The sequence below is a fragment of the Dromiciops gliroides genome, chromosome 3 (assembly GCF_019393635.1).
Source record: "Dromiciops gliroides isolate mDroGli1 chromosome 3, mDroGli1.pri, whole genome shotgun sequence".
Classification (NCBI taxonomy): domain Eukaryota; kingdom Metazoa; phylum Chordata; class Mammalia; order Microbiotheria; family Microbiotheriidae; genus Dromiciops; species Dromiciops gliroides.
In genome coordinates, this window is record NC_057863.1 from 507,828,116 (window position 1) to 507,853,999 (window position 25,884).

At 35.9% G+C, this 25,884-nt stretch overlaps 1 pseudogene; it reads left to right on the top strand.

The window, feature by feature from the left end:
• LOC122747852 overlaps positions 1 to 25,406 on the top strand; it is a 61,954-nt pseudogene extending 36,548 nt beyond the window's left edge.
• Positions 25,407 to 25,884: the final 478 nt, after the last annotated feature.

Below are 25,884 nucleotides of genomic sequence, written 5' to 3' on the forward strand. Positions count from 1 at the left end.
TTTGCAGATGATATGATGGTATACTTAAGGAATCCTCAAGAATCAAGTCAAAAATTACTTGAAACAATTAACAACTTTAGCAAAGTAGCAGGATATAATATAAATCCACATAAATCATCAGCATTTCTATACATGACCAACAAAGTCCAGCAGCAAGAGATAGAAAGAGAAATTCCATTTAAAGTAACAGTAGATAATATAAAATACTTGGGAGTCTACTTGCCAAGACAAACCCAGGAACTCTATGAACACAACTACCAAACACTCTTCACACAAATCAAATCAGATCTAAATAATTGGAAAGATATCAATTGCTCATGGATAGGCAGAGCTAATATAGTAAAAATGACAATACTGCCTAAATTAATTTACTTATTCAGTGCCATACCAATCAGACTACCTAAAAATTATTTTATACAGCTAGAAAAAATAATAACAAAATTCATCTGGAAAAACAAAAAATCAAGAATATCCAGGGAAATAATGAAAAAAAATCACAGGAAGGTGGGTTAGCGGTACCAAACCTGGAGCTTTACTATAAAGCGGCAGTCATCAAAACTATCTGGTACTGGCTAAAAAATAGAGTGGTAGATCAATGGAATAGGCTAGGCTCAGGAAATGCAGTAGTAAATGACACTAGTAATGTAGTGTTTGATAAACCCAAAGACTCCAGCTTCTGGAATAGGAACTCAGTATTTGACAAAAACTGCTGGGAAAACTGGAAGATAGTATGGCAGAAATTAGGCATAGACCAACATCTTACACCTTATACTAAAATAAGGTCAAAATGGATACATGATTTAGACATAAGAGGTGATACCATAGGTAAATTAGGAGAGAAAGGAATAGTGTACCTATCAGATCTTTGGAAAGGAGAACAGTTTTTGACCAAACATGAGATAGAGTATATTATAAAATGCAAAGTGGATGATTTTGATTATATTGAATTAAAAAATTTTTGTACAAACAGAAGCAATGCATCCAAAATTGGAAGGGAGGCAGAAAGCTGGGAAACAATTTTTGAGGCCAGTGCTTCTGATAAAGGCCTCATCTCTAAAATATATAGGGAATTAAATCAAATTTATAAGAATCCAAGTCATTTCCCAATGGAGAAATGGTCAAAGGATATTAACAGGCAGTTTTCTGATGAAGAAACCAAAGCTATCTATTCCCATATGAAAAAATGCTCTAAATCTCTAATGATTAGAGAGATGCAAATAAAAACAACTCTGAGGTACCACCTGACACCTATCAGATTGGCTAAAATGACAAAAAAGGAAGATAATAAATGTTGGAGAGGCTGTGGGAAAATTGGAACACTAATTCATTGTTGGTGGAGCTGTGAGCTGATCCAACCATTCTGGAGAGCAATTTGGAATTATGCCCAAAGGGCGATAAAGCTGTGCATACCCTTTGACCCAGCAATCCCACTTTTAGGTCTTTTGCCCAAAGAAATCATGGAAGGGGGAAAGGGAACCATGTGTACAAAAATATTTATAGCTGCTCTTTACGTGGTAGCAAGGAATTGGAAGTTGAGGGGGTGCCCATCAATTGGGGAATGGCTGGACAAGTTGTGGTATATGAATACAATGGAATACTATTGTGCTGTAAGAAATGATGAGCAGGAAGAGTTCAGAGAAACCTGGAGGGTCTTACGTGAGCTGATGATGAGTGAGATGAGCAGAACCAGAAGAACATTGTACACAGTATCATCAACATTGAGTGTTGACCTACTGTGATGGACTATATTCTTCTCACCAATGCAATGGTACAGAAGAGTTCCAGGGAACTCATGATAGAAGAGGATCTCCAAATCCAAGAAAAAAAAAAAGAAAGAAAGAACTGTGGAGTATAGATGCTGATTGAACCATATTATTTCTTTTGTTTTGGGTGCTGTTGTTTTTTTTTTCTATTTTGAGGTTTTGCCTCACTGCTCTGATTCTTTCTCTTGTAACAGGATTAATGCAGAAATAGGATTAATGTTATTATGTATATATATATGTGTGTGTGTGTGTGTATATATATATATCTATATGTGTATGTATAGAGATATATAGATATAACCTATATCAGATTACCTGCTGTCTAGGGGAGGGGGGAGGGAGGGGAGGGAGGGAGAAAAATCTGAAATTGTAAAGCATGTATAAACAAAAGTTGAGAACTATCTTTACATGTAATGGAAAAAATAAAATACCTCATACATTAAAAAAAAAAGTAAAAATAAAAAAAAATACTTTGTAGTCTAAAGTGTTGCCCTTGAAATTACTCCATCCATATATGCTTCCTTAAAATGTCACTTGTCATACTAATAGATTTGCCTAGGAATGCAAAATCTGATATGAATTATTAGATTTTAAAATGGGTACTAATTTTTTCAACTAAAAACAATATGGCTTATTCTTTACCAGTTTCCAACATAACATTCTAAGGATGATTTTTAAATTACTGCTTCTACAAGTGGCTGTATGTTACAATATGTCCCTCCCTATGTCAGTCATATTCTTCTTTCTTCAACTTAAACAAAACAATTCATATTATTCTACCATAATATTATCCTTAATTCTCTTCTGAGATTCAGTCCTGCATCATCAAATCTCTGTTGATCATCACAACTTGGTTATCTCAAACATAGCTAAAACCCAACATCTCAAAAATAATACTTATCTTCTAAAGTAAACCCACTACATTTTCAGACTTTGCTATTTCTATTAAGGACACCACCCCTTGTAAATAGCAATTTCCGTACCTAAAGCAAACAATGCAAAAACTGCTTGGGGTAAGCAGGGGATATATGAGAGGGAGCAAAGATAGAGTAGGTACTTAACCAGGGTACTTACACTATGGATTAAAAAAAAGTATGTGCAATCTTCCGAATTTAACGAATTATTTTTGCAAACTTGGAGTTAGGGCATTTTATTTCTATGCTGCTGAAGTACTGTCAGTACCCAGTAAATTTTGGCACCCTAGTGCAAAAGCTAGGTTGCCCTATCCTATTTATGGCTCAGCCAAACATATTGCTGGCTCAATTATCTCAGGAAAAAAGTATATATGAAAAAGGCTTCCATGTTACCATTTTTAGCAAAATGCATGTATCCCTATTATTACCTAATATTTGCAAGACATTATAATATTTAATAAATAAAAAGACAATTGGTAACAACATATTATTCATACTAAAGATGCAGTCATAAGGACTGAGCACTCACACTAAATCTGGGTGATAGCAAGAATACTAAATTTTCAGTTAGAACACTTAGATTCATATCCTATTACTTAGTCAAGTCACTTGTCTTTTCAGAGCCTCAATTTATTCATCCATAAAGAGAAGTTGGCTTAGATTTTCTTTAAGATGACCTAACTCTAAAAATCTATGATCTTCAAGGTCAGCTCTGTACACAGGCAGAGTAAGTATACCTAGCTTCACTTAAGGATTATTGCCTAAAAGCACTTTCCAAAAATATTTTAATAAAATAAATATTTCCCCTGATTTAGGGTACATATCACTCTATTACTGATGTTTTCTTCCAAATACAAATATGTTGGGAAGTGCAACAGGTTAATCAATTAACATCTTAATGTCAAATGGACTAAATATGTAGTGTTTGTAATAGTAGATATATCGAAGCTATTATTATTACCAAATCATTTATGTTATATTATAGTAAAATATTACTATTCATTTATATGTTATTTTAAAAACCAGCTCATCAAAATATTTTACCTCAATTCTATATTTTGTGCAAGTGTTATTATGATTTTTTTTGGAAGACGAGGTAACTAGGAGTCAGAAACAAGAAAATGGTATTCTATGGTCATATAGCTAGAAAATGGAAAAGCTGGGATTTGAAACTTGGTCTTCTGATTGTAAAAGCTGTCATCTGTCTTCTATATGAGCATATGTCTTGATTGTCAAAATGGAACTATAACCATATAACCAAAGAGCTAAGAGGTATTTTAGAAGACATCCAGCTAAGCTCCTATATTTTGAATATTAAGAAACAAAGGCCTAACAAGTTGAAGGAAGAAAGACAGTAAACATTTCTTAATCAACTACTTTGTGGCAGGCCCTGTACTAAGAGCTTCACAAGTATTATCTCAGTTGATCCTCATAACAATCCTGGGAGGGAGGTGCTATTATTATACCCATTTTATAGTTGAGGAAACTGAGACAAACAAAAGTTGTAACTTACCCATAGTCACACAGGTTGTAGACATCTGAGGACAGATTCGAACTCATGTCTTTCTGACTCTAGGCACAATCTTTTTTATTTTTTATTTCTCCCACTATGTCAACAAGCTTCCCCTAAATATGCATTATTAGTTACTGGCATAGTTAAGAATGGAAATCAGGTTTCTAAATTCTAAAAAATGATTTCATTCTGACCGTGCTGATGGTGCCTAACTTCCTTTCCTCTCACTTTCTTTTTAACCCTCTGTAGTCAAGCTTCTGACTTCAGTATTCTACTGGAATTATTCTCTCTTCCAAATCTGATAGTCTTTTCTCAATCCCGATCTTTCTGTTTCTTTCTGCAGTTTCTGACAGTTATTTACCCACTTTTTGATAGGTTTTCTCTTCTGTCTTGGTTTTCATGACACTATACTTCTAATTCTCTTTCTATCTATCTGACATACCCCTCCATCTTCTTATACTACAATGGCCTTGGAAGTTTCTTCACCTCATACATAGGCGATTGGAATTCCTAATCCATAAGTAACACTCTTGATTTTATATTAAAATGTTTCCTTTCCTATACCTCCTATTCTCTGACTCTCATTGAAACCTAAATTCCTTCCGAACTTTATTTCCAAATCACAAACTTCCTATTAGAAATGTAAAATTAGATTTCTTATAAGTGCCTCAAGCTCAATGTATTCAAAACTAAACCCAATATTTTTTTCTAATAAAGGTACCTGAAGTCTAACTTCTCTACTTCTGTGTACTGTTATCTGTGTACAATTTCTGTGTATTTTTAGCCTTCAAGTCATGCAAGTCCACAATCTTAGTGCTGTCCTCGACTCCTCACTTTCATTTATATTTAAATGCAAGAGATCTCTACCCTTAGACTGAATTTGTAGAAATACTGATAATATATTTTAATTCATTCCTCACTGGTCAACAAACCCTGACTCCATCACACAGTATTACATCAATAGTTATGAATGCCTGGCTGTAATTATTTAAACCATATTCTCTGTCCCCCATTGCCCTTTTCTTTTTTCCTATCTGATTAAACTCAAAACCACAATGTGCAATTCTAAATCAGTACCACTTTCCACTGTGTTCACTGGAATACTTGATTCATATGCAATATACTTCACTCCATCTTAAAAGTTTTCATTTCTAGATTCCTCCATCTTTCTATACTCAATAAAACATGGCTTCCTCCAGATGACATAGCATACCTGACTATACTCTAAGCACTGGTTGCATCTTCATTCAAATCTCCTGATTTTGTGGGAGAGTAAGAAGATTGATTGCTTCTCATTGACATTTCATACTGTCCTCTTACCACCTTCATTTAATAACCTTTCCTCATTTACTGTGTATTAAATCCATATATATCACCCAATCAAAATTTGATATCTGTTGTCTATCAAACTCATTATAATCTCCTTTTTTCCTCAGTGAGTTCAGTGCAAGGATCATAGTCTTTCTCTCCCTCCAAACACCTGCTCTCATACTAGGTAGTTTCAAAATATATATTAATATCACCTCAAATATTTTTTTACTTCCCTGTACTTCAGTTCCTTCATTTCCCATGATTTACTTCTCTACTCCACTTCAGGTATACACAGAATTGGTAATATCCTTTATCTTTCCATTGACTACAAATGGTCTTTTGTTTCGTTAACAAACATTTTATTTATAGTTTTGGGTCCCAATTTTATCCTTCTTTCCGTCCGTCTCCTCTTCCCTCCCTGAGGCAGTAAACAGTCAGATATGGGTTATACATATATGATCATGTTAAACATTACCATATTTGTCATTTTGTCCAAGAAAAATTGATTCATACATGTCTTTCCAGGTCTTTCTGAAGTCATCCTGTTTATCATTTCTTATAGCACAATAATATTCCATCACCATCATATACCATAGTTTGTTTAGCCATTCCCCAATTGATGGCCATCCCTTTGATTTCCAATCCTTACCACTACAAAAAGAGCTGCTATAAATATTTTTGTACAGATAGGTCCTTTTCTCTGTTTGGGGATGTCTTTGGAATATAAACCTAGCAGTGGTATTGCTGGACCAAAGGGTATGCACAGTTCTATAGAACTTTGGATATAGTTCCAAATTGCTCCCCATAATGGTTGGATATTTTACAACTCCACAAATAGTGGATTGGCATCCCACTATTTCCTATATCCCCTCCAACATGCAATATTTTCTGTTTTTGTTATATTTGCCACTCTGATAGGTGTGAGATGATACCTCAGAGTTGTTTTAATTTGTATTTCTCAGATTAATAGTGATCTAGAGCATTTTTCATATGATTATAAATAGCTTTGATGTCTTTGCTGAAAACTGCCTGGACATATCCTTTGACCATTTATCAATTGGGGAATGACTTGTATTTTTATAAATTTTGCTAAATTCTCTATATATTTGAGAAATGAGGTCTTAGTCAGGGACATTTGTGGGTTTTTTTTTTTTTTTTTAGTGAGGCAATTGGGGTTAAGTGACTTGCCCAGGGTCACACAGCTAGTAAGTGTTAAGTGTCGGAAGCCGGATTTGAACTCAGGTACTCCTGACTCCAGGGCCGGTGCTCTATCCACTGTGCCACCTAGCTGCCCCAGGGACATTTGTTTCAAAAACTCTTTCCCAGTTTTCTGCTTCCCTTGTAATCTTGGTTATATGAGTTTTATTTGTGTAAAAGCTTTTAAATTTTATATAATCAAAATGATTAATTTTACATTTTGTTTTACTCTCTATATCTTCTTTGGTCCTAAATTCTTCCTCTGCCCATGAATCTGACAGATAAACGATTCCCACTCTCTTAATTTGCTTATGGTATCATCCATTATGTGTAAATCATGTACCCATTTTCACCTTATTTTAGTATACAGTGTGAGGTGTTAATCTATATCTAATTTCTGCCATACTGTTTTCAAGTTTTCCCAGAAGTTTTTGTCAAATAATGAGTTTTTTGTTTCCAAGTCTTGGATCTTTGGGTTTATCATATACTAGATTACTTTAGTCATTTACTATAGTGTAATTTCTATCTATTCTTTTCCATAGATCTACCTCTATATTTCTTAGTCGATACCAGACTGTTTTCATGATTGCCACTTTAAAATATAGTTTGAGATGTGGTACTATTAGACAACCTTCTTTCATATTTGTTTTTCATTGATTCCCATGATATCCTTGAAATTTTCCTTTTCCAAATTAATATTGTTATTATTTTTTCTAGCTCTATAAAATATTGTTTTGATTGTTTGATTAGTATAGTACTAAAGAAATAAATTAATTTATGTAGGGTTGTCATTTTTATTATATTGGCTCTGCCTACCTATGAACAATTAATATTTTTCCAGTTGTTTAGCTGTGACTTTATTTCTATGAAAAGTGTTTTGTAGTTCTGGTCATATAGTTGCTGTGTTTCTCTTGGAAAGTAGACTCCCAAGTACTTTATATTGGCCAGAGTCAATTTAAATGGAATTTATTTTTCTATATGCTGTTGCTGGACTTTGTTGGTAATATAGAGAAATGCAGATGATTTATGTGGTTTATTTTGTATCCTGCAACTTTGCTAAGGTTATTAATAATTTCAAGTAGCATTTTAGTTGATTCTCTAGGATTTTCTAAGTGTAACATCATATCTGTAGTGATACTTTCATTTCCTCATTACCTATTGTAATTAATTTAATTTCTTTTTCTTATCTTTTTGCTAGAGCTAACATTTTAATACAATATTAAATAATAGAGGTGATAATGGGCATCCTTGCTTCACCCCTGGCTGTATTGGGAAGGATTTTAGGTTATCCCCATTATAGATAATATTTGCAGATGACTTCATTGTCTATGGCACCTTTCAGGAAGATATAGTTTCCTTCTTTATATTTTTTAACTAGATGCATTTTTTTCTTTTGTTTTGTCAGAAATAATGATTTTCTTATCTTTTCTTTTCTTTTTTATATTAAGTGGCACAAAACAATTATATAATGAGATAAGATCTCTTTTTGGAAGGTGGAAGAGGGAGTACCTGGTATCCTTATACCCCAGACCTATCCCTGGCTTCCTGTTTCAAGGGGAAAATTATCTTGGGGATATAAATCCTCTTTATACACATTAACTTCAATGAAAACATTGAACTCAAGAACCATAGCTCCAACCGGGATGCACAAGAAGAAATCAAAGCCAAGAGAACTTTCATGGAGTACAGTTTAATGTTTCCAACATATTGACACCAGAGAGCATAACAGAACATTCAAACTCACGTGTAATTGCTCAACTCTTTATTACGCTAATGTCTGATTTCCGAAGGGGTGTTATTGAAGACCTCCTTCTCCATCACACACTTGCCAAGCACAGTCTGAGTCACAGTGCTTCACAAGATCAAACAGGGATGAGAATAACAGACGTTTAGTAGTTGAAGAAAGAAGCTTTATAGTAGTCGGTTTGTATTTTTTTCTTGAAAACAATCACACTCGTCCCTTCGAAGGGCACTCAACTGAGAAGGGATAACAGGCTGGTATTTTTAAATGGAAAAATACTGACCCAAACTGGGAAAACACCAAGTTGTAACATTAACATCAATAGTTGGGACATCATAAACACAGTTGAAATGGTGGAGGATGCTCAGTGAGGACCTTCACCAAGTGAGACAGATATGCTTTCTTTGTTTCATTTTAAATAAAGCACCTTTGGTGGGTGGTAAGGAAAACAATTGAAGGGAACCTGCCAAGATTATAATTCTGACTAAAGTGAGTCCTTTTACCTATTATTACCAAGAAATGCTATGGCTTAATATGCTTTTCAACTATTTATGTTGCTTTCCAAAGCTCACAGTGAATAGTGGAAATCAAACCCTAGCCTAGGTGGTGTTCTGTTTTCTCAAGCTTATGGCAGAATAAAATGTTACACACACACACACACACACACACACACACACACACACATAAACACTTCAGCATTGGAATTGTAAAACCATCCTCTCCACAGGACAGCCATTCACTTTAAACAAGCTGAAAGTTCTTGGCTAAAACTTAGAGGACACAAGTGAACCAGGTGAGCAGCCAGAGAGAGCCAAAGAAGGGAGAGCACTAGGATATGCACCATAGCCACAGACACTTGGCCCCTTGACCCCAGTGGCGGCACAGGGAGTTGTTTTCCTAAGTAAATTTGTGTATTTTTTTCATGCTTATCTTGCATTATTTTTATTTATTTCCCCAATTATTCTCCTACTTCTCTAATTTGTTTTGTAAAGTCCTTTTTAAGCTCTTCTAGGAATTCATTTTGGGCCTGATACCAATTTGTATTTTTCTTTGCAGCTTCACCTGTAGCCATTTGGTTACTATTGTCCTCTTCTATTTTTATGCCTTGGTTTTCCCTATCACCATAGTAATTGTCAATAGTCAAACTTTTTTAGTTGTTGTTACTTTGCTCATTTTTGTTACTTTTTTCTCCCTTGATGTTTATGTTCAAGTTGGGCTCTATTACTAAACTGTCCCCAGATTTGTGCTGAGGCTCTGGGTCTTACTGGTAGTTTTCACTGGGCTTCAGGGTTTAGCTCCTTGTTTTTGCTGGGTTGCTAAAGTTAACAAAGTCTTTCTGGTGACTGGCCCTGGAGGAGTGATCTTGTTGTTGGTCTGTCCCAGGGGTAGTGTCTTGCAGTTAGGTTACTCTGTTAGCAGGGCCTTTTTGTTAGCAGGACATGGAGGAGTAATTTTGTTTCCAATCTGCCCAAATGTGTATGTGTGTGGGGGGTGGGGGTGGGGGAGAGGCCTACTGATGGATTGGTATGGGAACCAGCCACTCTGCTTGCAGGCTCTGGAAGGGTAATTCTGATGCAATCTGCTGAGACCCTGCTGCTGTTTTGCCCTGGAAACACTCTCTCTGCTAATTGGTCACAGTGGTGGGAACTTACTTTTGACTAGTCTTGGGCAGGGCTTCACTACTGGCCAACAGTGGGATCAAAGCCTCCCTGGTGGTCTGTGCTAGCTTTGGGGAGCCTGGTCAGGGTCTCTGCTCTGCTGCCCAGACTGATCACCTGCCCAGGGAGCTACTGGTTTGCAGGTGGGTGAAGCCTCACTGGTGGAATACCCCAGGCTCAGAGCCCTGCTTTCAAGGGCCTCTTCTATGAGCCCAGAAGCTGTTGCTGTTGCTCCTGGATCTCACTTCTCTCCCACCCACTTAAGACAGACTTTTCCTGAATGGCTGGTAGGTTGTTTTCCTGCTCCTGGAATGATTCAGAGGCAGTTTTATTTCAGTTTGTAGAGGAAATGTGGGAGAGCTCCAGTGGGTTGCTTCCTTGCTTGCATGTCTTGGCATAGGAAGCTCAGTTGTCCCATGTCAATGTGTATAAACTCTGAAATTCCATTATCTGATCAAAATCTATTGTCATTCCAAGTCTCACTCTTCCTTGTTGCCCTAACACCTCTTCTTTATCCTCTCCATGACCTCCAATATTTCAACCCCATCAATTGTTTTGCAAATTATTTCCAGTATATTGGCAACACTGTTCTCTTTTTATATGGCAGTGAACCAGTTGAATTCCATACTGTCCTCTTTCCTTGAACCAAAATGCTGCCTTATCCTACCTCTGACCTTGCCCTGCCAAGCCGTAGGCTAATATTATGCCAAATACCTTTTAGCTTCAGTCTTACACATGTTTCTGAATGAATAATGAAGATAGAGAAAATCATGAAACTTTGATGAATGAGTCCACTGAAGATTTTATGGCATAATCCCAATCAGGCATTCAGTGAGAAAAGTCAATCCTTTTATCCCTCCCTAAATAATTTACTATACCGCCTAACCCAGTTGCTTTTCCAAACATTTTAATCCTTTAAACATACCATGACTTTTCTACTACCCTCTGAGCTGAGGACCTGACCTCACATATCACTGAAAAATTGAGCTGACCAAGAGCTGACATATATGTGTGTGTATGCATATGTGTATATATGCATATATATGTATATGCATGCATATATACACAGATATACATATACATACACATATCTACATGAATGTATACATATATACATATATACTATATACACATGTGTTTGTGTATATATGATACTTTTTCCATTTTATAAATAAAGGATGTAACAAATTCCATATATTACTTTCAAAACTATCCTGCTTGTCTGTGATTTCCTCTGTTCTCATGCATTACAAAAAAAGTATCTCTCTCTCACTCTCAGCGAAAAAGAAACAAACAAAACCCCTTGTAACAAATAAGCATAGCCAATCAAAATGAATACATCCAGTGATCATATCCAAAAAATATGTCTCTTTCAAGATCTTGATCATGAGACCATCACCTTTCTGTCAGGAAGTGGATAATGTGCTTCATCATTGAACCACTCTAATTGCTAGAATTTTTTCCTGACAGTTTTACCAGTCTCTCTTGGTTATGCCAAATAGAACAAGTATCCTCCCGCTTCCATATGAAAGTAGTTGAAGTTTGTTAAGATAGCTTTCATAACACATGCATATACCAACCTATACACACACACATGTATTTAAAGTGTACTTTCTTTTTTCTTCTTTCTCAACTCTCTTCCTCCCCCCAAAATGTAATGTGCATAATTTCAAGGAGCATATTTTTTATTTAAAATGTAACCCTTCATATTTCATTAGGACCAATAGCTGAATAAAAAAACACCTTATTTTTAGTGATGAAAATCTATCAAAGACTTGGATTTCATATATTTTCTTTATAAAAACATGGAGTCATGCCATTGGAGTAGAGTCGAAAGTATAGTGAGAACGGTTCAGTGGGATTGTGTTATTTGCAGGGGTGGGGAAGCTCAGAAAGTGGAAATTATTTGGGAAATGCACAAGTTCTTACTTTCAAGTGAAAAAATACTTCTAACAGTGTAAAGTATTTCACTTTCTTGCGTGAGGGCTGTTCCCATTACCCTCCATTTATGAACATTTTCTTCAGTTGTTTTTAAGATTGGAAGTCTGTGTTTGAAGTTTGCCTTCATTCTTAGGATTTTTACCTGTAAGTATTGTAAAGCACATGGCAACTATTAATAATTCATATAAATCTTGATACTTTTATTCTCAATTATGCACTTCATTAATGAACTAAGTTTGCTTACTAGTCAAGTAAATAATTTTCTCAGGGTTCATCTTTTGAATGCATGTAATTTTTATGGTCACTAGAGGAATAAGGTTACTGATAAATACTGTGCTTTTTTTCTCCTTTGAGGACTTTCTCTTTTTTAAAATTTCTTTTCTTTTTTATTTTTTTTTTATGGGGACTTTTTCAATGGCATTGGATTGTTGCTGATTGGAAGATGTTTCCTAAGTGAGATGTGCCTTTATTGGTGTATATAGGAAGTTCAAGAAGGACTAGCACCTCTGGCATGAGGGCTTGCTGAGCCCTTTTCAAGGCTGTTCATCTATATTTGGCATCTACCTGGCACTCAACTTTCACCCCTAGTTTCAAAAAGCTATAGCATATGTAGTGGCAACATCTCAGTAATCCATCTTGGCAGATGGATTAAATCATGTTGAAGGTAACTCGTCTTTGAGTTATGGGGGTGTCTACCACATAAATGCAAAGACATCCTCCAATAAAATGGGCAAATGAGAACAATATTTTCCAATGGCCATGAAAGTCATGGAAGCAGACAATGTGGAGTTCTTAGGGCTTGGTTAGACATTAAAGACACCAAAGAAAAACACTGCATTTGGAGATATTGACAATTGTCTTGACTTGTGTCTTGACACTGAACTTCAATGTCTCTTTTTATACTTCTACTGAGTCTTGTGTTGGAAGATCAAATTTTCTGTTCAGTTCTGGTCTTTTCATTAGGAAAGCTTAAAGGTCCCCTATTTCATTGAATTTCTATCTTTACCCCTGAAATTTAATGCTCAATTTTGCTGGGTAGTTGTTTCTTGGTTGCAATCCAAGTTCCTTTGCCTTCCAGAATATCATATTCCAAGACTTCTGATCCTTTAATATTGAAGCTGCCAGGTCCTGTGCAATCGTGACTGTGGCTCCATGATATTTAAATTGTTCCTTTAAGACTGCTTGCAGTATTATTTTCTCCTTCACCTCATAATTCTGGAGTTTGGCTACAATATTCCATGGAGTTTTCATGGTGGGATCTCTTTCAGGAGGTGATAGGTGGATTCTTTCAATGATTATTTTAGCCTCTGGTTCTTAGGATATCAGGTACTTCTCATTGATAATTTCTTGGTGTGTAGATTCTTTTTGTTTGTTTGTTTGTTTGTTTTTATCATGGCTTTTAGGTGGTCCAATAATTAATAAATTAAATCTCTTGGATCTATTTTCCAGCTCAGTTTTCTTTCTGATGTGGTATTTCACATTTTCCTATTTTTTCACATTCTTTTGATTCTGCTTGACTGATTCCCAGTGTCTCATAGAGTCATTAGCCTGTACCTGCCCAATCCTAATTTTTAAAACATTATTTTCTTCAGTAAACTTTTGCACCTCCTTTCCCATTTGGCCAATTGCTTTTTTTAAAGGAATTGTTTTCTTTAGTCCATTTTTGTGCTTCCTTTTCCAAGCTATTGACTTTTTTTCATAATGTTCTTGCATAACTCTCATTTCTCTCATTTCTTTCTTCATTTTTCTTCTACTTCTCTTATTTAATTTTTTAAATTCTTTTTTTGAGGGTGGAGTCAAGATGGTGGAGGAAAGGCAGTGACTTGCCTGAGCTCTCCCCAAGATTCCTCCAAATACTTTCAAATAATGCCATAAGAGAATTCCTAGAACAACAGAACCCACAAAATTAGAGGCTGAAATACTTTTCCAGCCAAAGACAACTGAGAAGGTCAGCAGGAAAGGTCTGTTGTACTGGGGTAAGGGTGGGGTGCAGTCCATCACAGGCACAGCTCCAACCCCAGCAAACCAGGAGCAGGCCTTGAGAGCCTCCAAATAAACAGCAGTAGCAACTGCTTCAGGAAGTCTAAGCCCACAGATGGTAAGGGGTCAAACAGTTGGCCAGAAAGAGACTACAGGGGTTTCTTTGAGAGTACCAAGGTGTCACTCTGTTGTTTGGCCAGTACTCAGATCCAGGTCAAAGACTTGGGTGGCAGTCCAGGGCAGGGGAGAACCACAAACACATCAGAGCTTGTAGTCACAGTGGAGCAGGACTCTGTTCATAGTTGCAGGGCAGAAAAGCTGGCCGGTGATTGATTCCAGATGAGAGCACAGCCCAGGATAATAGTAAATGTAACTCTCCTTAAGTCAAATGACCTTAGAAGAATGGAAAACTTACAAATTCCTAGAAAGATCTCAGAAAACAGCTGCAAAACTCCCCTGAAGCTGGTGATAGTGCATCCTCCACCCTGGAAGCAATGCTCCACATCGACAAAAAATTAAAATTCAAGAAATAGGCTGGGAAAATGAGCAAATGGAAAAAATAATTCTGACAATAGAAAGTTTTAATAGTGACAAAGAAGATCAAAATACACCCTCAGAGGAAGATAAAGTCAAAGCTCCTACATCCAAAGCCTGGAAGGAAATGTGAATTTGTCTCAGGTCATAAAATAGTTCAAATTGGATTTTGAAAATAAAGTAAGAGAGATACAGGAAAAATGGAAAGAAAAATGATAGTGATTTAAGAAAATCATGAAAAAAAAGTCAACAGCTTGGTAAAGGAGACACGAAAAATACTGAAGAAAATAACACCTTAAAAAAAGACTAGGCCAAATGGTAAAAGAGTTACAAAAAGCAAATGAGGAAAAGAATGCTTTGAAAAGATTAATTGGCCAAATGGAAAAGGAGGTAAAAAGCTCTCTGAAGAAAATAACTCCTTAAAAATTAGGATTGAGCAAATGGAAGCTAATGCCTTTATGAGAACTCAAGAAACAATAAATAAAATGAAAAGAATGAAACAAATAGAAGACAACGTAAAATATTTCATTGGAAAAACAGCTGACCTAGATGATAGTTTAAGGAGAGATAATTTGAAAATGATTGAAACCATGATCTAAAAATGAGCCTTGACATCATCTTCTAAGAAATTTTCAGGGAAAATTGCTGATATTCTAGAATCAGAAGGTAAGATAGAAATTGAAAGAATGTACTGATCACCTCCTGAAAGAAATCTCAAAATGAACATTCCCAGGAATATTATAGCCAAATTCCAGAGCTCCCAGGTCAAGGATAAAATACTGCAAGCAGCCAGAAAGAAACAATTCAAGTATTGTGGAGACACAGTCATGATAATCCCAAATTTAGCAGCTTCTATATAAAGGATCAGAGGGCTTGGATCATGATATTCCAGAGGGCAAAGGAAGTGAGATTGCAACCAAGTATCAGCTACCCAGCAAAACTGTGCATTATCCTTCAGGGGGAAAAATAGGAATTCAGTTAATGAGAGGACTTTCAGGCACTCTTGATGAAAAGACCTGAGATAAATAGAAATTTTAACTTTCAAATACAAGACTCAAGAGAAGCATAGAAAGGTAAACAGCAAAAGGAAATCATAAGGGATATTAAAAGTTTAAACTCTTTACATTCCTACATGGGAACATGATACTTCTAACTCATAAGAACTTTGTCATTATTAGGGAATTTGGATGGAGTATATTTAGACAGAGGGCACAGGTGTGAGTTGAATATCAAGTGATGATATCTTTTTAAAAAATGAAATTATGGGGTGATAGGAGAATGAACTGGGAGAAAGGGCAATGGAAAGGGTAAAGTATCTCACATAAAAGAAGCAAGAAAAAGATTTTACAGTAAGTGGGGCAGATCCTGTGGGGTTTGGGGTATATGTGAGTGACCCTTACTCTCACCAGAATTGGCTTAAAGAGGGAATAACATACACACTTAATTGGGTAGAGAAAAGGAGGGGAGGGAGTTTATAGAAAGGAGGGCAGATTGGGGGAGGGGGCATTCAGAAACAAACTTCGTTGAGGAAGGACAAGATGAAAGGAGATAGAGAATAAAGTAATTATTGTGGGGAGGGAATAGGATGGAGAGAAATACAGTTAGCAATAGTAACTGTGAAAAATTTTTGAAGCAAATTTGTCTGATAAAGGCCTCATTTCTCAAACATGTAGAAAACTGAGTCAAATTTATTAAAATAAGTCATTCCCCAACTGATAAGTGATCAAAAGATATGAACAGTTTTCAGATGAAATAATCAAAGCTATCTATATTCATATGAAAAAAATGATCTAATTCACTATTGCTTAGAAAGATGTAAGTAAACACTATTCTGGGGTACTACATCATATCTCTTGGATTGGATAATAGGACAGCAGAGGAAAATGACAAATGTTGTATAGGATATGGGGAAAATGAGCCATTAATGCACTGTTGGTGGAATTGTAGTTGGATTTGTAAGGAATTAATTGTGATTTGTGGTTTCCATGACCCCATCTTTGCTTCATTATGGTCAGACTGAAAAGATGTAATCTTGAAAAGCCTAAGAGAAGATGGGTGTGTATGTGAGGAGATAATAGAACAAGCAAAAGGGAACTCTGATTAGATTTGCAATGTATATTAGGTAGGACTGAATAACACAAAGAACATTTATTGAGTCAAAGTATGCACTAAAGTACCTAAGCCTGGACTAGGTGACCGACCCCAGACCCTGGTCCCCCATGCCCACACAGGCCTGGCCAAATTATAATGGGCACAGCCCAGGGGTTATGTTGAACCAATTGGAGACTCAGCATGGCTAAACACCTCCCTTGTGTGAGAGAGGGAGGAAAGAGAAGAGAGAACTTCTGGAGGAAGGGGGTAAAAAGAGAGCAAGAGCAAGATTGAGAGGACCTGGGGTGGTTGACCTTTGGACCAAGCTGGGAGACACTGCACAGCTGATTCTCCTTAGAGCTGCAGATTCCAGGTGGTGATGAGTTTGTGTTGTTGAATCGAGGCTGGCTCTTTGGGCCAGCTGAGCTGGGAGCAAGTTTAGGGTTTGAGTCAGTTTTTGTTCGAGCCAAGCATTTATGAGTAGGTGAGGAAGCAGAGCTTATTCAAGGTACCTGGGGGCCTTTTTACCCTAGAGATTTAGATTCTAACCATCTTGGAAGTGGGACATATTTTTCCCTTTCTTTATCCCCTTTCTCATTGTCCCTGGTTCTATTGACTTCACTTGTGTTGTAAATTTGTTCCCATTGATAGAACCTGATTTGTTTGTGGAAAAGAGGCTGTTAATCTCCTTTAATATCAGTCTGAGAGAAATAACAGGCAGTTTGGAAGAGAAGAAACTCTGGACCTAGAGGTCTCCCATTATTTTCTGAACTCCAATATTATGGTGAGCCGCCCAATTGACTCTCCCCACACTGAGTTTGGCCCATACATTCTTTGTATTCCCAGCAGTTAGCAAAGTCCATGGCAAATACTAGATACATACTCTTTGATCTAGTAAAAATAAGTTAGTATCCAAAGAGATAAAAAACAAAAAGTTAAATGATCTATATGTACAAAAATATTTATGGCAGTTCTTTTTTTGAGTAAAGAATTCTAATTTGAGGGGACACCAATCAATTGGGGAATGGATAAACCAATTGTGGGATATGATTATAATGGAGCACTATTTTGCTATAAGATATGATGAATAGGATGCTCTCAGGAAAACCTGGAAAGTCTTACATGAGTTGATGAAAAGTAAAATGTACTGTATACAAAGTACCAGCAATATTATAAGATGATCAGCTGAGAATGATTTTGCTATTGTCAGCAGCAATATAATGATCAAAGACAACTCTGAAGGACTTATGATGAAAAATGTGATCCGTCTCCAGAGAAAGAAATGATAGTATCTGAATACAGACTGAAGCATATTTTAGTTAATTTTTCTTGTGTTTTTTGTCTTTTTTTCTCAAGCTGAGTAATATGAAATGTTGTGCATGACTACATATGTATAACATATTGAATTGCTTGCCTTCTTAATGGGTGATGGAAGGAGCAAGGAAGTGAATTTGGAGAACAAAGTTTTAAAATGGATATTAAAATTGTTTTTACATGTAATTGAGGGAAAATAAAATTTTAAATTAAAAAAACCCTTTTTTAACTCATTCCAATAAGGCTTTTTGTTCTTGAGACCAATTCATCTTCCCCTTTGAGGTTTCATATGTAGTTATTTTGACAATGTTGTCCTTATCTGAGTTGGTGTTTTGGTCTTCCCTGTCACCATAGAAGCTATTTATGGTAAGGGTTCTTATTTGTTTCTTACTCATATTTTAGCCTATATTGTGACTTTTAAAGTTGAGCTAAGTTCTTGGGTCATATAGGCCATGATTGAAAGCTTCTTGTTCCAGATCACTGATTTTCTGCTCTGTGATCTCTGGGGCTCACTAATTCCTTGTCACTTTGGACATGCTTTCTGCCCTGGGATGGCTTGGCCTAGTTGGACCTCTCCTGTGAGTGGTTGTCTATCTGGAAGTTTTCCCTCTCAGCTGTGGCTTGGGAATCTCACAACTGGCCTGCTGCACCACCAGCCTGGTGAGCTAAGACCAAGGGGCCTCAGCTGCCAGTCTGTGCTGTGGCCAAGAACCTCTTCCTGACTTGCCTAGACACCCTCCTACTTGCTCCCTTTTATCTCCAGTATCAAATATAAATTTTCTTTTCTGGTGTTCAAAGCCTTCATAATCTAGACCTCTCCTACCCTTCTAGTTTTCTTACACCTTATAACACTTTTCCCCACAACATATTCTATAACCCAGTGACACTGGCCTCTTTGCTTTTCCACATATAAGACATTGAATTTCCTGACTGGACATTTTCATTGGTTGCCTCCATGCTTGGAATTAATTCTCTTCTTCTTTCTTGTCTACTCCTGGCTTCCTTCAAGTCCCTGTTAAAATCTCACCTTTTTATAAGAATCATTTGTTGTTCTCCTTAATCCTAGTGACTTCTTGAGCAGAGCCAGGACAACCTTGTACACAATAATAGCAACATTTTATAATGATCAATTACAATAGACTCAGCTCTTCTCAGCAATAAAATGATCTAAGACTATTCCAAAAGATTCATAATGGAAAATATCCTCCATGTAGAGGAAAAGATTTATAGAGTCTGAATGCAGATTGAATCATACTATTTTCATTTTTTTTTCTTTCTCATGGTTTTCCATTTTCTTCTGATTCTTCTTTTATAATATGATAATATAATATTATATAATTTTGTAATATAATATGATAAAATTTAACATGATTCTACACATATAATTTATATCAGATTCCTTGCTGTCTTGGGGAGGGGAAAGGAATGAAAGGGTGGAAGAAAAATTTGGAGTTTAAAATCTTAAAAAAATGAATGTTGAAAACTATCTTTACATGTAATTGGAATAAAAATAAAATACTATTAAGATAAAAATTATAGTGACTCCTTTCTTTTGCTTATCTCTAATTTATTTTGAATATCTTGTTGGTATATAGTTATTTGCATGTTTCCCCCATTACACTGAGATATGTAAAACCAGAAACTGTTTTGTTTGTTTGGTTTGTTTTTTGTTTGCTTATTTTTCCTTTTCTTTACATTCCTAGTGTCTAGAACAATGACTGAAACATAGCACATACTAAATAAGCTCTTATTGACTAATTCTGCACTGAAATTTGTAGTTGCATCACTTTAAGCCATCTTAGGCCCATGTAATGCACTTGCACTGAAACCTAATATTTAGTCTTTGGTATTGTTAGAGAAAATAATAGTAAAGGAGCCAAATTTTTCATATCCAAACTATCAAGTTGGACAATCCATATAAGTAACCCCAGGAAGGGAGAGCTAGGTGGCGTAGTGGATAGAGCACCGGCCCTGGAGTCAGGAGGATCTGAGTTCAAATCTGGCTTCTGACACTTAACACTTACTAGTTGTGTGACCCTGGGCAAGTCACTTAACCCCAATTTCCTCACCAAAAAAAAAAAAAGTAACCCCAGGGGAAATATGTAACAATCTTGGGGCCATGACTCATTACCTAATCTTAGAAGTCAGATATAAGGTCATACACCCTGATGACAATAAAGAAATAGGAGAAGCTAGAATGCCAAAACACTGGAATAGCCATCAGGAGTTGCGAGAGTTGATTCTGAGTCCCACTTCTTCCCTTGACTATGAATGTGACCTTAAACAAGTCACTTCAACTCTAGTTAAAAATTGGAATCATAGTTTTTGAAGGTCAGAAATAGAAAACAGGGTGAATAGTTTGCCCATTACATTAGAATTCCATTGAAATCAATTTTGATATTGAAAAACTCCAGATTGCGTAAGAACCCAATTATATTACCCCAAACTGATAAAATTAAAAGAAATAGACAAGGGGAATATCATCCACATAAATATCAAGCACAAAGAAATGACTTTATTGATGCCCAGGCTTTTGAATTTAAGTCCATTTAAATGGTCAATCATAGCATTGTCCTCCTTGCTGTTTCTTGACAAGCTACACAGAGTGTTGCTTTCCCCTTTAAGTTATGCATTAGAACATCATGTAGTGTGTTCCCTGATCCAAAAAAGAGCTCTCATCTCTCTTCTCAGCACATTCAGTCACACAAGACAAAAATGAAGAGCCTGACTTCAACTGGCAGAATGTGCACAGAATAAAAGCCCCATGCATGAAATCTTTGTACAACAATTTAAGAGACAGTGTGTCACAGTCCATCCTTCAGTTCTAATTTCTAGCTAGAGAGGTCATTCACGGAATTGCCTATTGTATCCAATCCTTAAACTTGCAAACTCATGTCTTTCAGTCACTCCACTAAGTGTCATGATAACCAATTCATTTCAATCGAAGTACTTCTGGGATTTTAGAATCTGGGTTTTTCCTGTCTTAGTTTCCAAAGAGCATTTTAAAACTATCCAATTATTCCCATTCCCCAAAAACAGAATATACCTTTCAGTGTATCTTCATGCTATTTTCCATATGTTCTATTCTATGTAATTATATTAAGGATTATTGATACTTATGTTCTAGATCCTAAGTGAATATGTCCCTCATTAATTGCATCACTTTCAATCCCTTAAACAACAATATGACTATAATGCATGCATCTAGGTATATTATTGCAGTTAGATGAACATCATCCATTTACAGATTTCCCAGGAGGCAGCACTGGGACAAAATTTACATATATGCATTTAGTGAGTTCAATAATATGGAAAAATGTAAAATAAATCTCATGCTTTGGCTCAAGATTCCACTCTGTAAATATCAAATATGGGAGGTAGGGTTAAAAAAAAATTAGGAAAAGAAAAAGATTTGGAAATTTAACTGAATACAGGCTTGAGTTTATTAAACAATGTGATATAGCAACTCATATAAAAGATAATGTGGTCTTACTGTACATTAACTGAGGCATATTTTTAAGAAATAAGGAGAAAAGACTTGCATTATATCTCTTGGTCGAACCACAACTTAAGTACTAGGTTTAGTTTTTGGTCCTACGTTGTAAAAAGAACAGTGAAAAAACTAAGATAATGATCAACATAAAGTGGATGGATATGAAGGACAGAGAAATAACTTGCATGAGACAAGTCAACATCTATAAGAGCAAATATTATGTCTCATTGAAACTATTTTTTTCCTATGTCTAGGACATTGCTTGACCTGCCATAGATGCTTTATACAGGTATATTGACTTATCTAATCAGGTAATCTCAGTTTTATCTGACCCACCTCCTCCACAAATAAGAATATCTTCTACAAAAGAAGAATATGAGGCAGCTAGGTGGTGCAGTGGATAGAGCACTGGCCCAGGAGTCAGGAGCACCTGAGTTAAAATCCAGCTTCAGACACTTAACACTTACTGGCTGTGTGACCCTAGGCAAGTCACTTAACCCCAATTGCCTTATCAAAAAAAAAAAAAAAGAATACCAGTAGCCTCAACCCCAAATTCTCCTGAGATAGAGAACTCATTTGTTCATAATCTGAATTTATTTGTGTAAAAAGTGTCTCATAATAGTGTTCAAATAATCACTATATTTGTCCTCACAGGGACACTTCCAAATATTTTATAAAATCTGCAGTTATTTTAAAGGAAATTTCTCTTTCAATCTCTTGCTAAAATTTGTTGGCGATATGTAGAAATGCTAATGATTTTTGAGGGCCTGTTTCATATGCTGCAACTTTGCTAAAGTTGTTAATTGTTTCGTATACTTTTTTTTTTTGGGCAGGGCAATGAGGGTTAAGTGACTTGCCCACGGTCACACAGCTAGTGTCAAGTGTCTGAGGCTGGATTTGAACTCAGGCCCATCTGAATCCAAAATCGTTGCTTTATCCACTGCACCACCTACCTGATTTTCTAGGGTTCTCTAAATATAGCTTCATATCATTTGCAAAGAGTGATAGTTTCATTTACTCCTTGCCTATTTTCATTCCTTCAATTTCTTTTTCTTGCTTTATTGCTATTGCTTTTATTTCAAGTAAAGTTTATAGCAATAATTTTGATAATGACATCCTTGCTTCACCTTGAAATTACTGGGAAGACTTGAAGTTAAACCCCATTGCAAATTATGCTTGCTCTTTGTTTTAGAATATTATTTTAATATTTACTTAAACTTAATATTTATTTAAATATTTATTTATTTTCAATTCCTATGATTTCTAATGCTTTTAATAGGAATATGTGTTGTATTTTGTCAATGGCTGTTTTCTTTATCTATTGAGCTAATCCTATGATTTTTGTTATTGATATGGTCAATCATGTTGATGGTTTTCCATTATTAAACCATCCCTGTAGTGTTGTACCTTTCTAAAATGGTTCTCTAAACTTCTTACTAATAGTTTAAAATGTTTGAATAAATATTAATTAAAATATTTTTTAGTTTTCTTTCTTTGTCTTTGTTCTTCCTAGTTTCAAAACAATATTTGTATCATAAAAGGAATTTCTTATGACTACTTATTTACCTATTAAAATAGTTTATATGGTATTGGTATTATTAATTCTTTGAATGTTTGGTAGAATTCACTTGTAAACCTATTTTATCCTGAGAGTATTTTCTTCTTTAGGGAGCTCAGTGAGGGCTTTTTCAATTTCTTTCTCTAAGATAAAGTTATTTAAATATTCTATTTCCTCTTCTGTTTATCTAGGAAGTTTATATTTTAGAAAATATTCATCTATCTCTTTATATCATCAGTTTTCCTGGAATATAATTGGACAAACTAACTTTAAAATTAATTTAATTTCCTCTTTATTGGTGGCACATTTATCATTTTTATTTTTTGATACTGGTAATTTTGGTTTTTTTCATTAAAAAATCAAATTAACCATTGGTTTATTTTTTTTTCATAAAGGATCTTCTAGTTGTATTTATTAGTTCAGTGGTTTCCTTATTTTCAATTTTATTAATCTCTACTTTGTTTTTCAGGATTTCCAACTGATTGATTAATTAAAGATTTTTAATTTATAATTATTTTAGCATGTTTTAGTTGCAGGCCCAATTCAATGATCTGCTTTTTATCTTATTGGTGAAAACATTTCAAGATATAATTTTCCCTTGAAGTATTGCTTTGCCTGCATTCCATAAATTTGAAAATGTTGTTTCATTGTCATTCTCTTTAATGATATTATTGTTTCTATTATTTGTTCTTTAACTCTCTCATTATTTGGGATTAGATTTTTAATTTCTAATTAGCTTTTAATCTATGCTTTCACTGCTCCTTTTTAATATATTTTATTGTCTTATAGCCTGTAATATTTGTACTTTTTTTTCTTTTGGTTATGAGGTTGTATGCCGTAATACATGGTCACTTATTTTGAAGGTACCATGTATAGCTAAGAAAAAGGCATATTCCTTTCTATTACCATTCAATTTTCTCCAGAGGTATATCATATCTAAATTTTCTAAGATTCTATATATATATATTTGACCTTGTTCTTTATTTTATGGGGAGATGTACCTAGTTCTAAAAGGAGAAACTTGAGGTTCTCCTTTAGTATATAATTTTACTGTCTGTTTCCTCCTGTAATTCATTTAACTTTCACTTTGAAAATCCAGATATTATTTCATTTAGTATATATATATATATATATAAGATTAATAATGATAATACCTCCCCCTTGGCCTCTGTTCTCTGAACCTTGCGGATGAGACCTCATCCAGAAACTCAACATATATATTCTCAGGATCCAAACAAGAGAGATCTTTGACTCTTGTGGAAACCCCACTGTTAAAATTGATCTCTATTCTGAAAAAGGTCTCTTCTGAGCTGCTGTGCCCAGTGGTGCTTCTACTGGCATCCATGAAGTCCTGGAGCTCCAATACAAGGATAAGACCTGCTACATGGAGAAAAGTGTCTCAAAAGTGGTTGAGTGGGGCAACTAGGTGGCGCAGTGCATAGAGCACCAGCCCTGGATTCAGGAGGACCTGAGTTCAAATCCGACCTCAGACACTTAACACTTACTAGCTGTGTGACCCTGGGAAAGTCACTTAACCCCAATTGCCTCACCAAAAAAGAAAAAAAAAAGTGGTTGAGCACATCAATAAAACTGTTGCCCTAACCCTGGTTAGCAAGAAACTGAGTGTTGTGGAACAGGACAAGATTGACAACTTGATGACTGAGATGGACCCCACCAAGAATAAATCTAAATTTGGTGCAAATGCCATCTTGGGAGTGCCTCTGGCTGTTTGTAAGGCCTGAGCTGCTAAGAAAGGTGTGTCCCACTTCCAACATATTGCTGACCTTGCTGGAAATGATGAACTCCTCCTGCCTGTTCCAGCTCTCAACATGATCAATGGAGGCTCTCATGCTGGTAACAAGCTGGCCATGCAGGAGTGCATGATCCTTTTGGTTGGTGCAGCAAACTTCAAGGAGGCCATGCACATTGGAGCTGAGGTCTAACATCACCTGAACAGTGTTATTAAGCAGAAATATGGACAGGGTGCCACCAATATAGGGGATGAGGGTGGCTTTGATCCTAACATCCTGGAGAATAAGGAAGCTCTGGAGCTACTAAAGAATGCCATTGGTAAGGCCAGCTATACTGATAACATCATAATTTCATGGATGTGGCTGCCTCAAAATTCTTCAGATCAGAGAAATATGACTTGGACTTCAAGTCACCTGATGATGCCATCAGATACAGCTCCCCTTCTGACCTTGGCTAACTCTATAAGAGCTTCATCAATGAGTAAACAGTGGTGTCTATTGAAGATCCATTTGATCAGGATGATTGAGGAGCTTGGAAGAATTTTACTGCTACTGCTGGTATCCAGCTGGTAGGGGATGATCTTACCATGACCAATCCCAGGAACACTGAAAAGGCTGTGAGTGAGAAATCCTGCAACTGCCTCTAAACTAGATTGGCTCCATGACTTAATCTCTCAAGGCATGCAAGCTGACCCAGTCCAATGGGTGAGGAGTAATGGTTTCTCATTATTCTTGGGAGACTGAAGATGCCTTCATTGTAAACCTGCTGGTAGGTCACTGCGCTGCGCAGATCAAGACTGGTGCCTCCCTGCCAACCTAAGCATCTGGCCAAATATAACTGGCTTTTCAGAATAGAGGAAGAGCTGGGCAGCAAGGTTAAATTTGCTGGAAGGAACTTCAGAAACTCCCAGGCCAAGTAATCTGTCCAGGAAACCTCAGAGCCAGCAGGCATGAATCTCCAGTCCTGAGAATGGGAAGCTCTGGAGTTCTGGAGGTGGACCCAAGATGCCAGAGAGAAGCCAGGAAGTTAATTGAACTATCCCATGTTTCCCTCAAAAACAACATTAAATCAAGACTCTAAACAGATTCGGGAACTACAGAACCTACTAAAAGAGACACAATCCT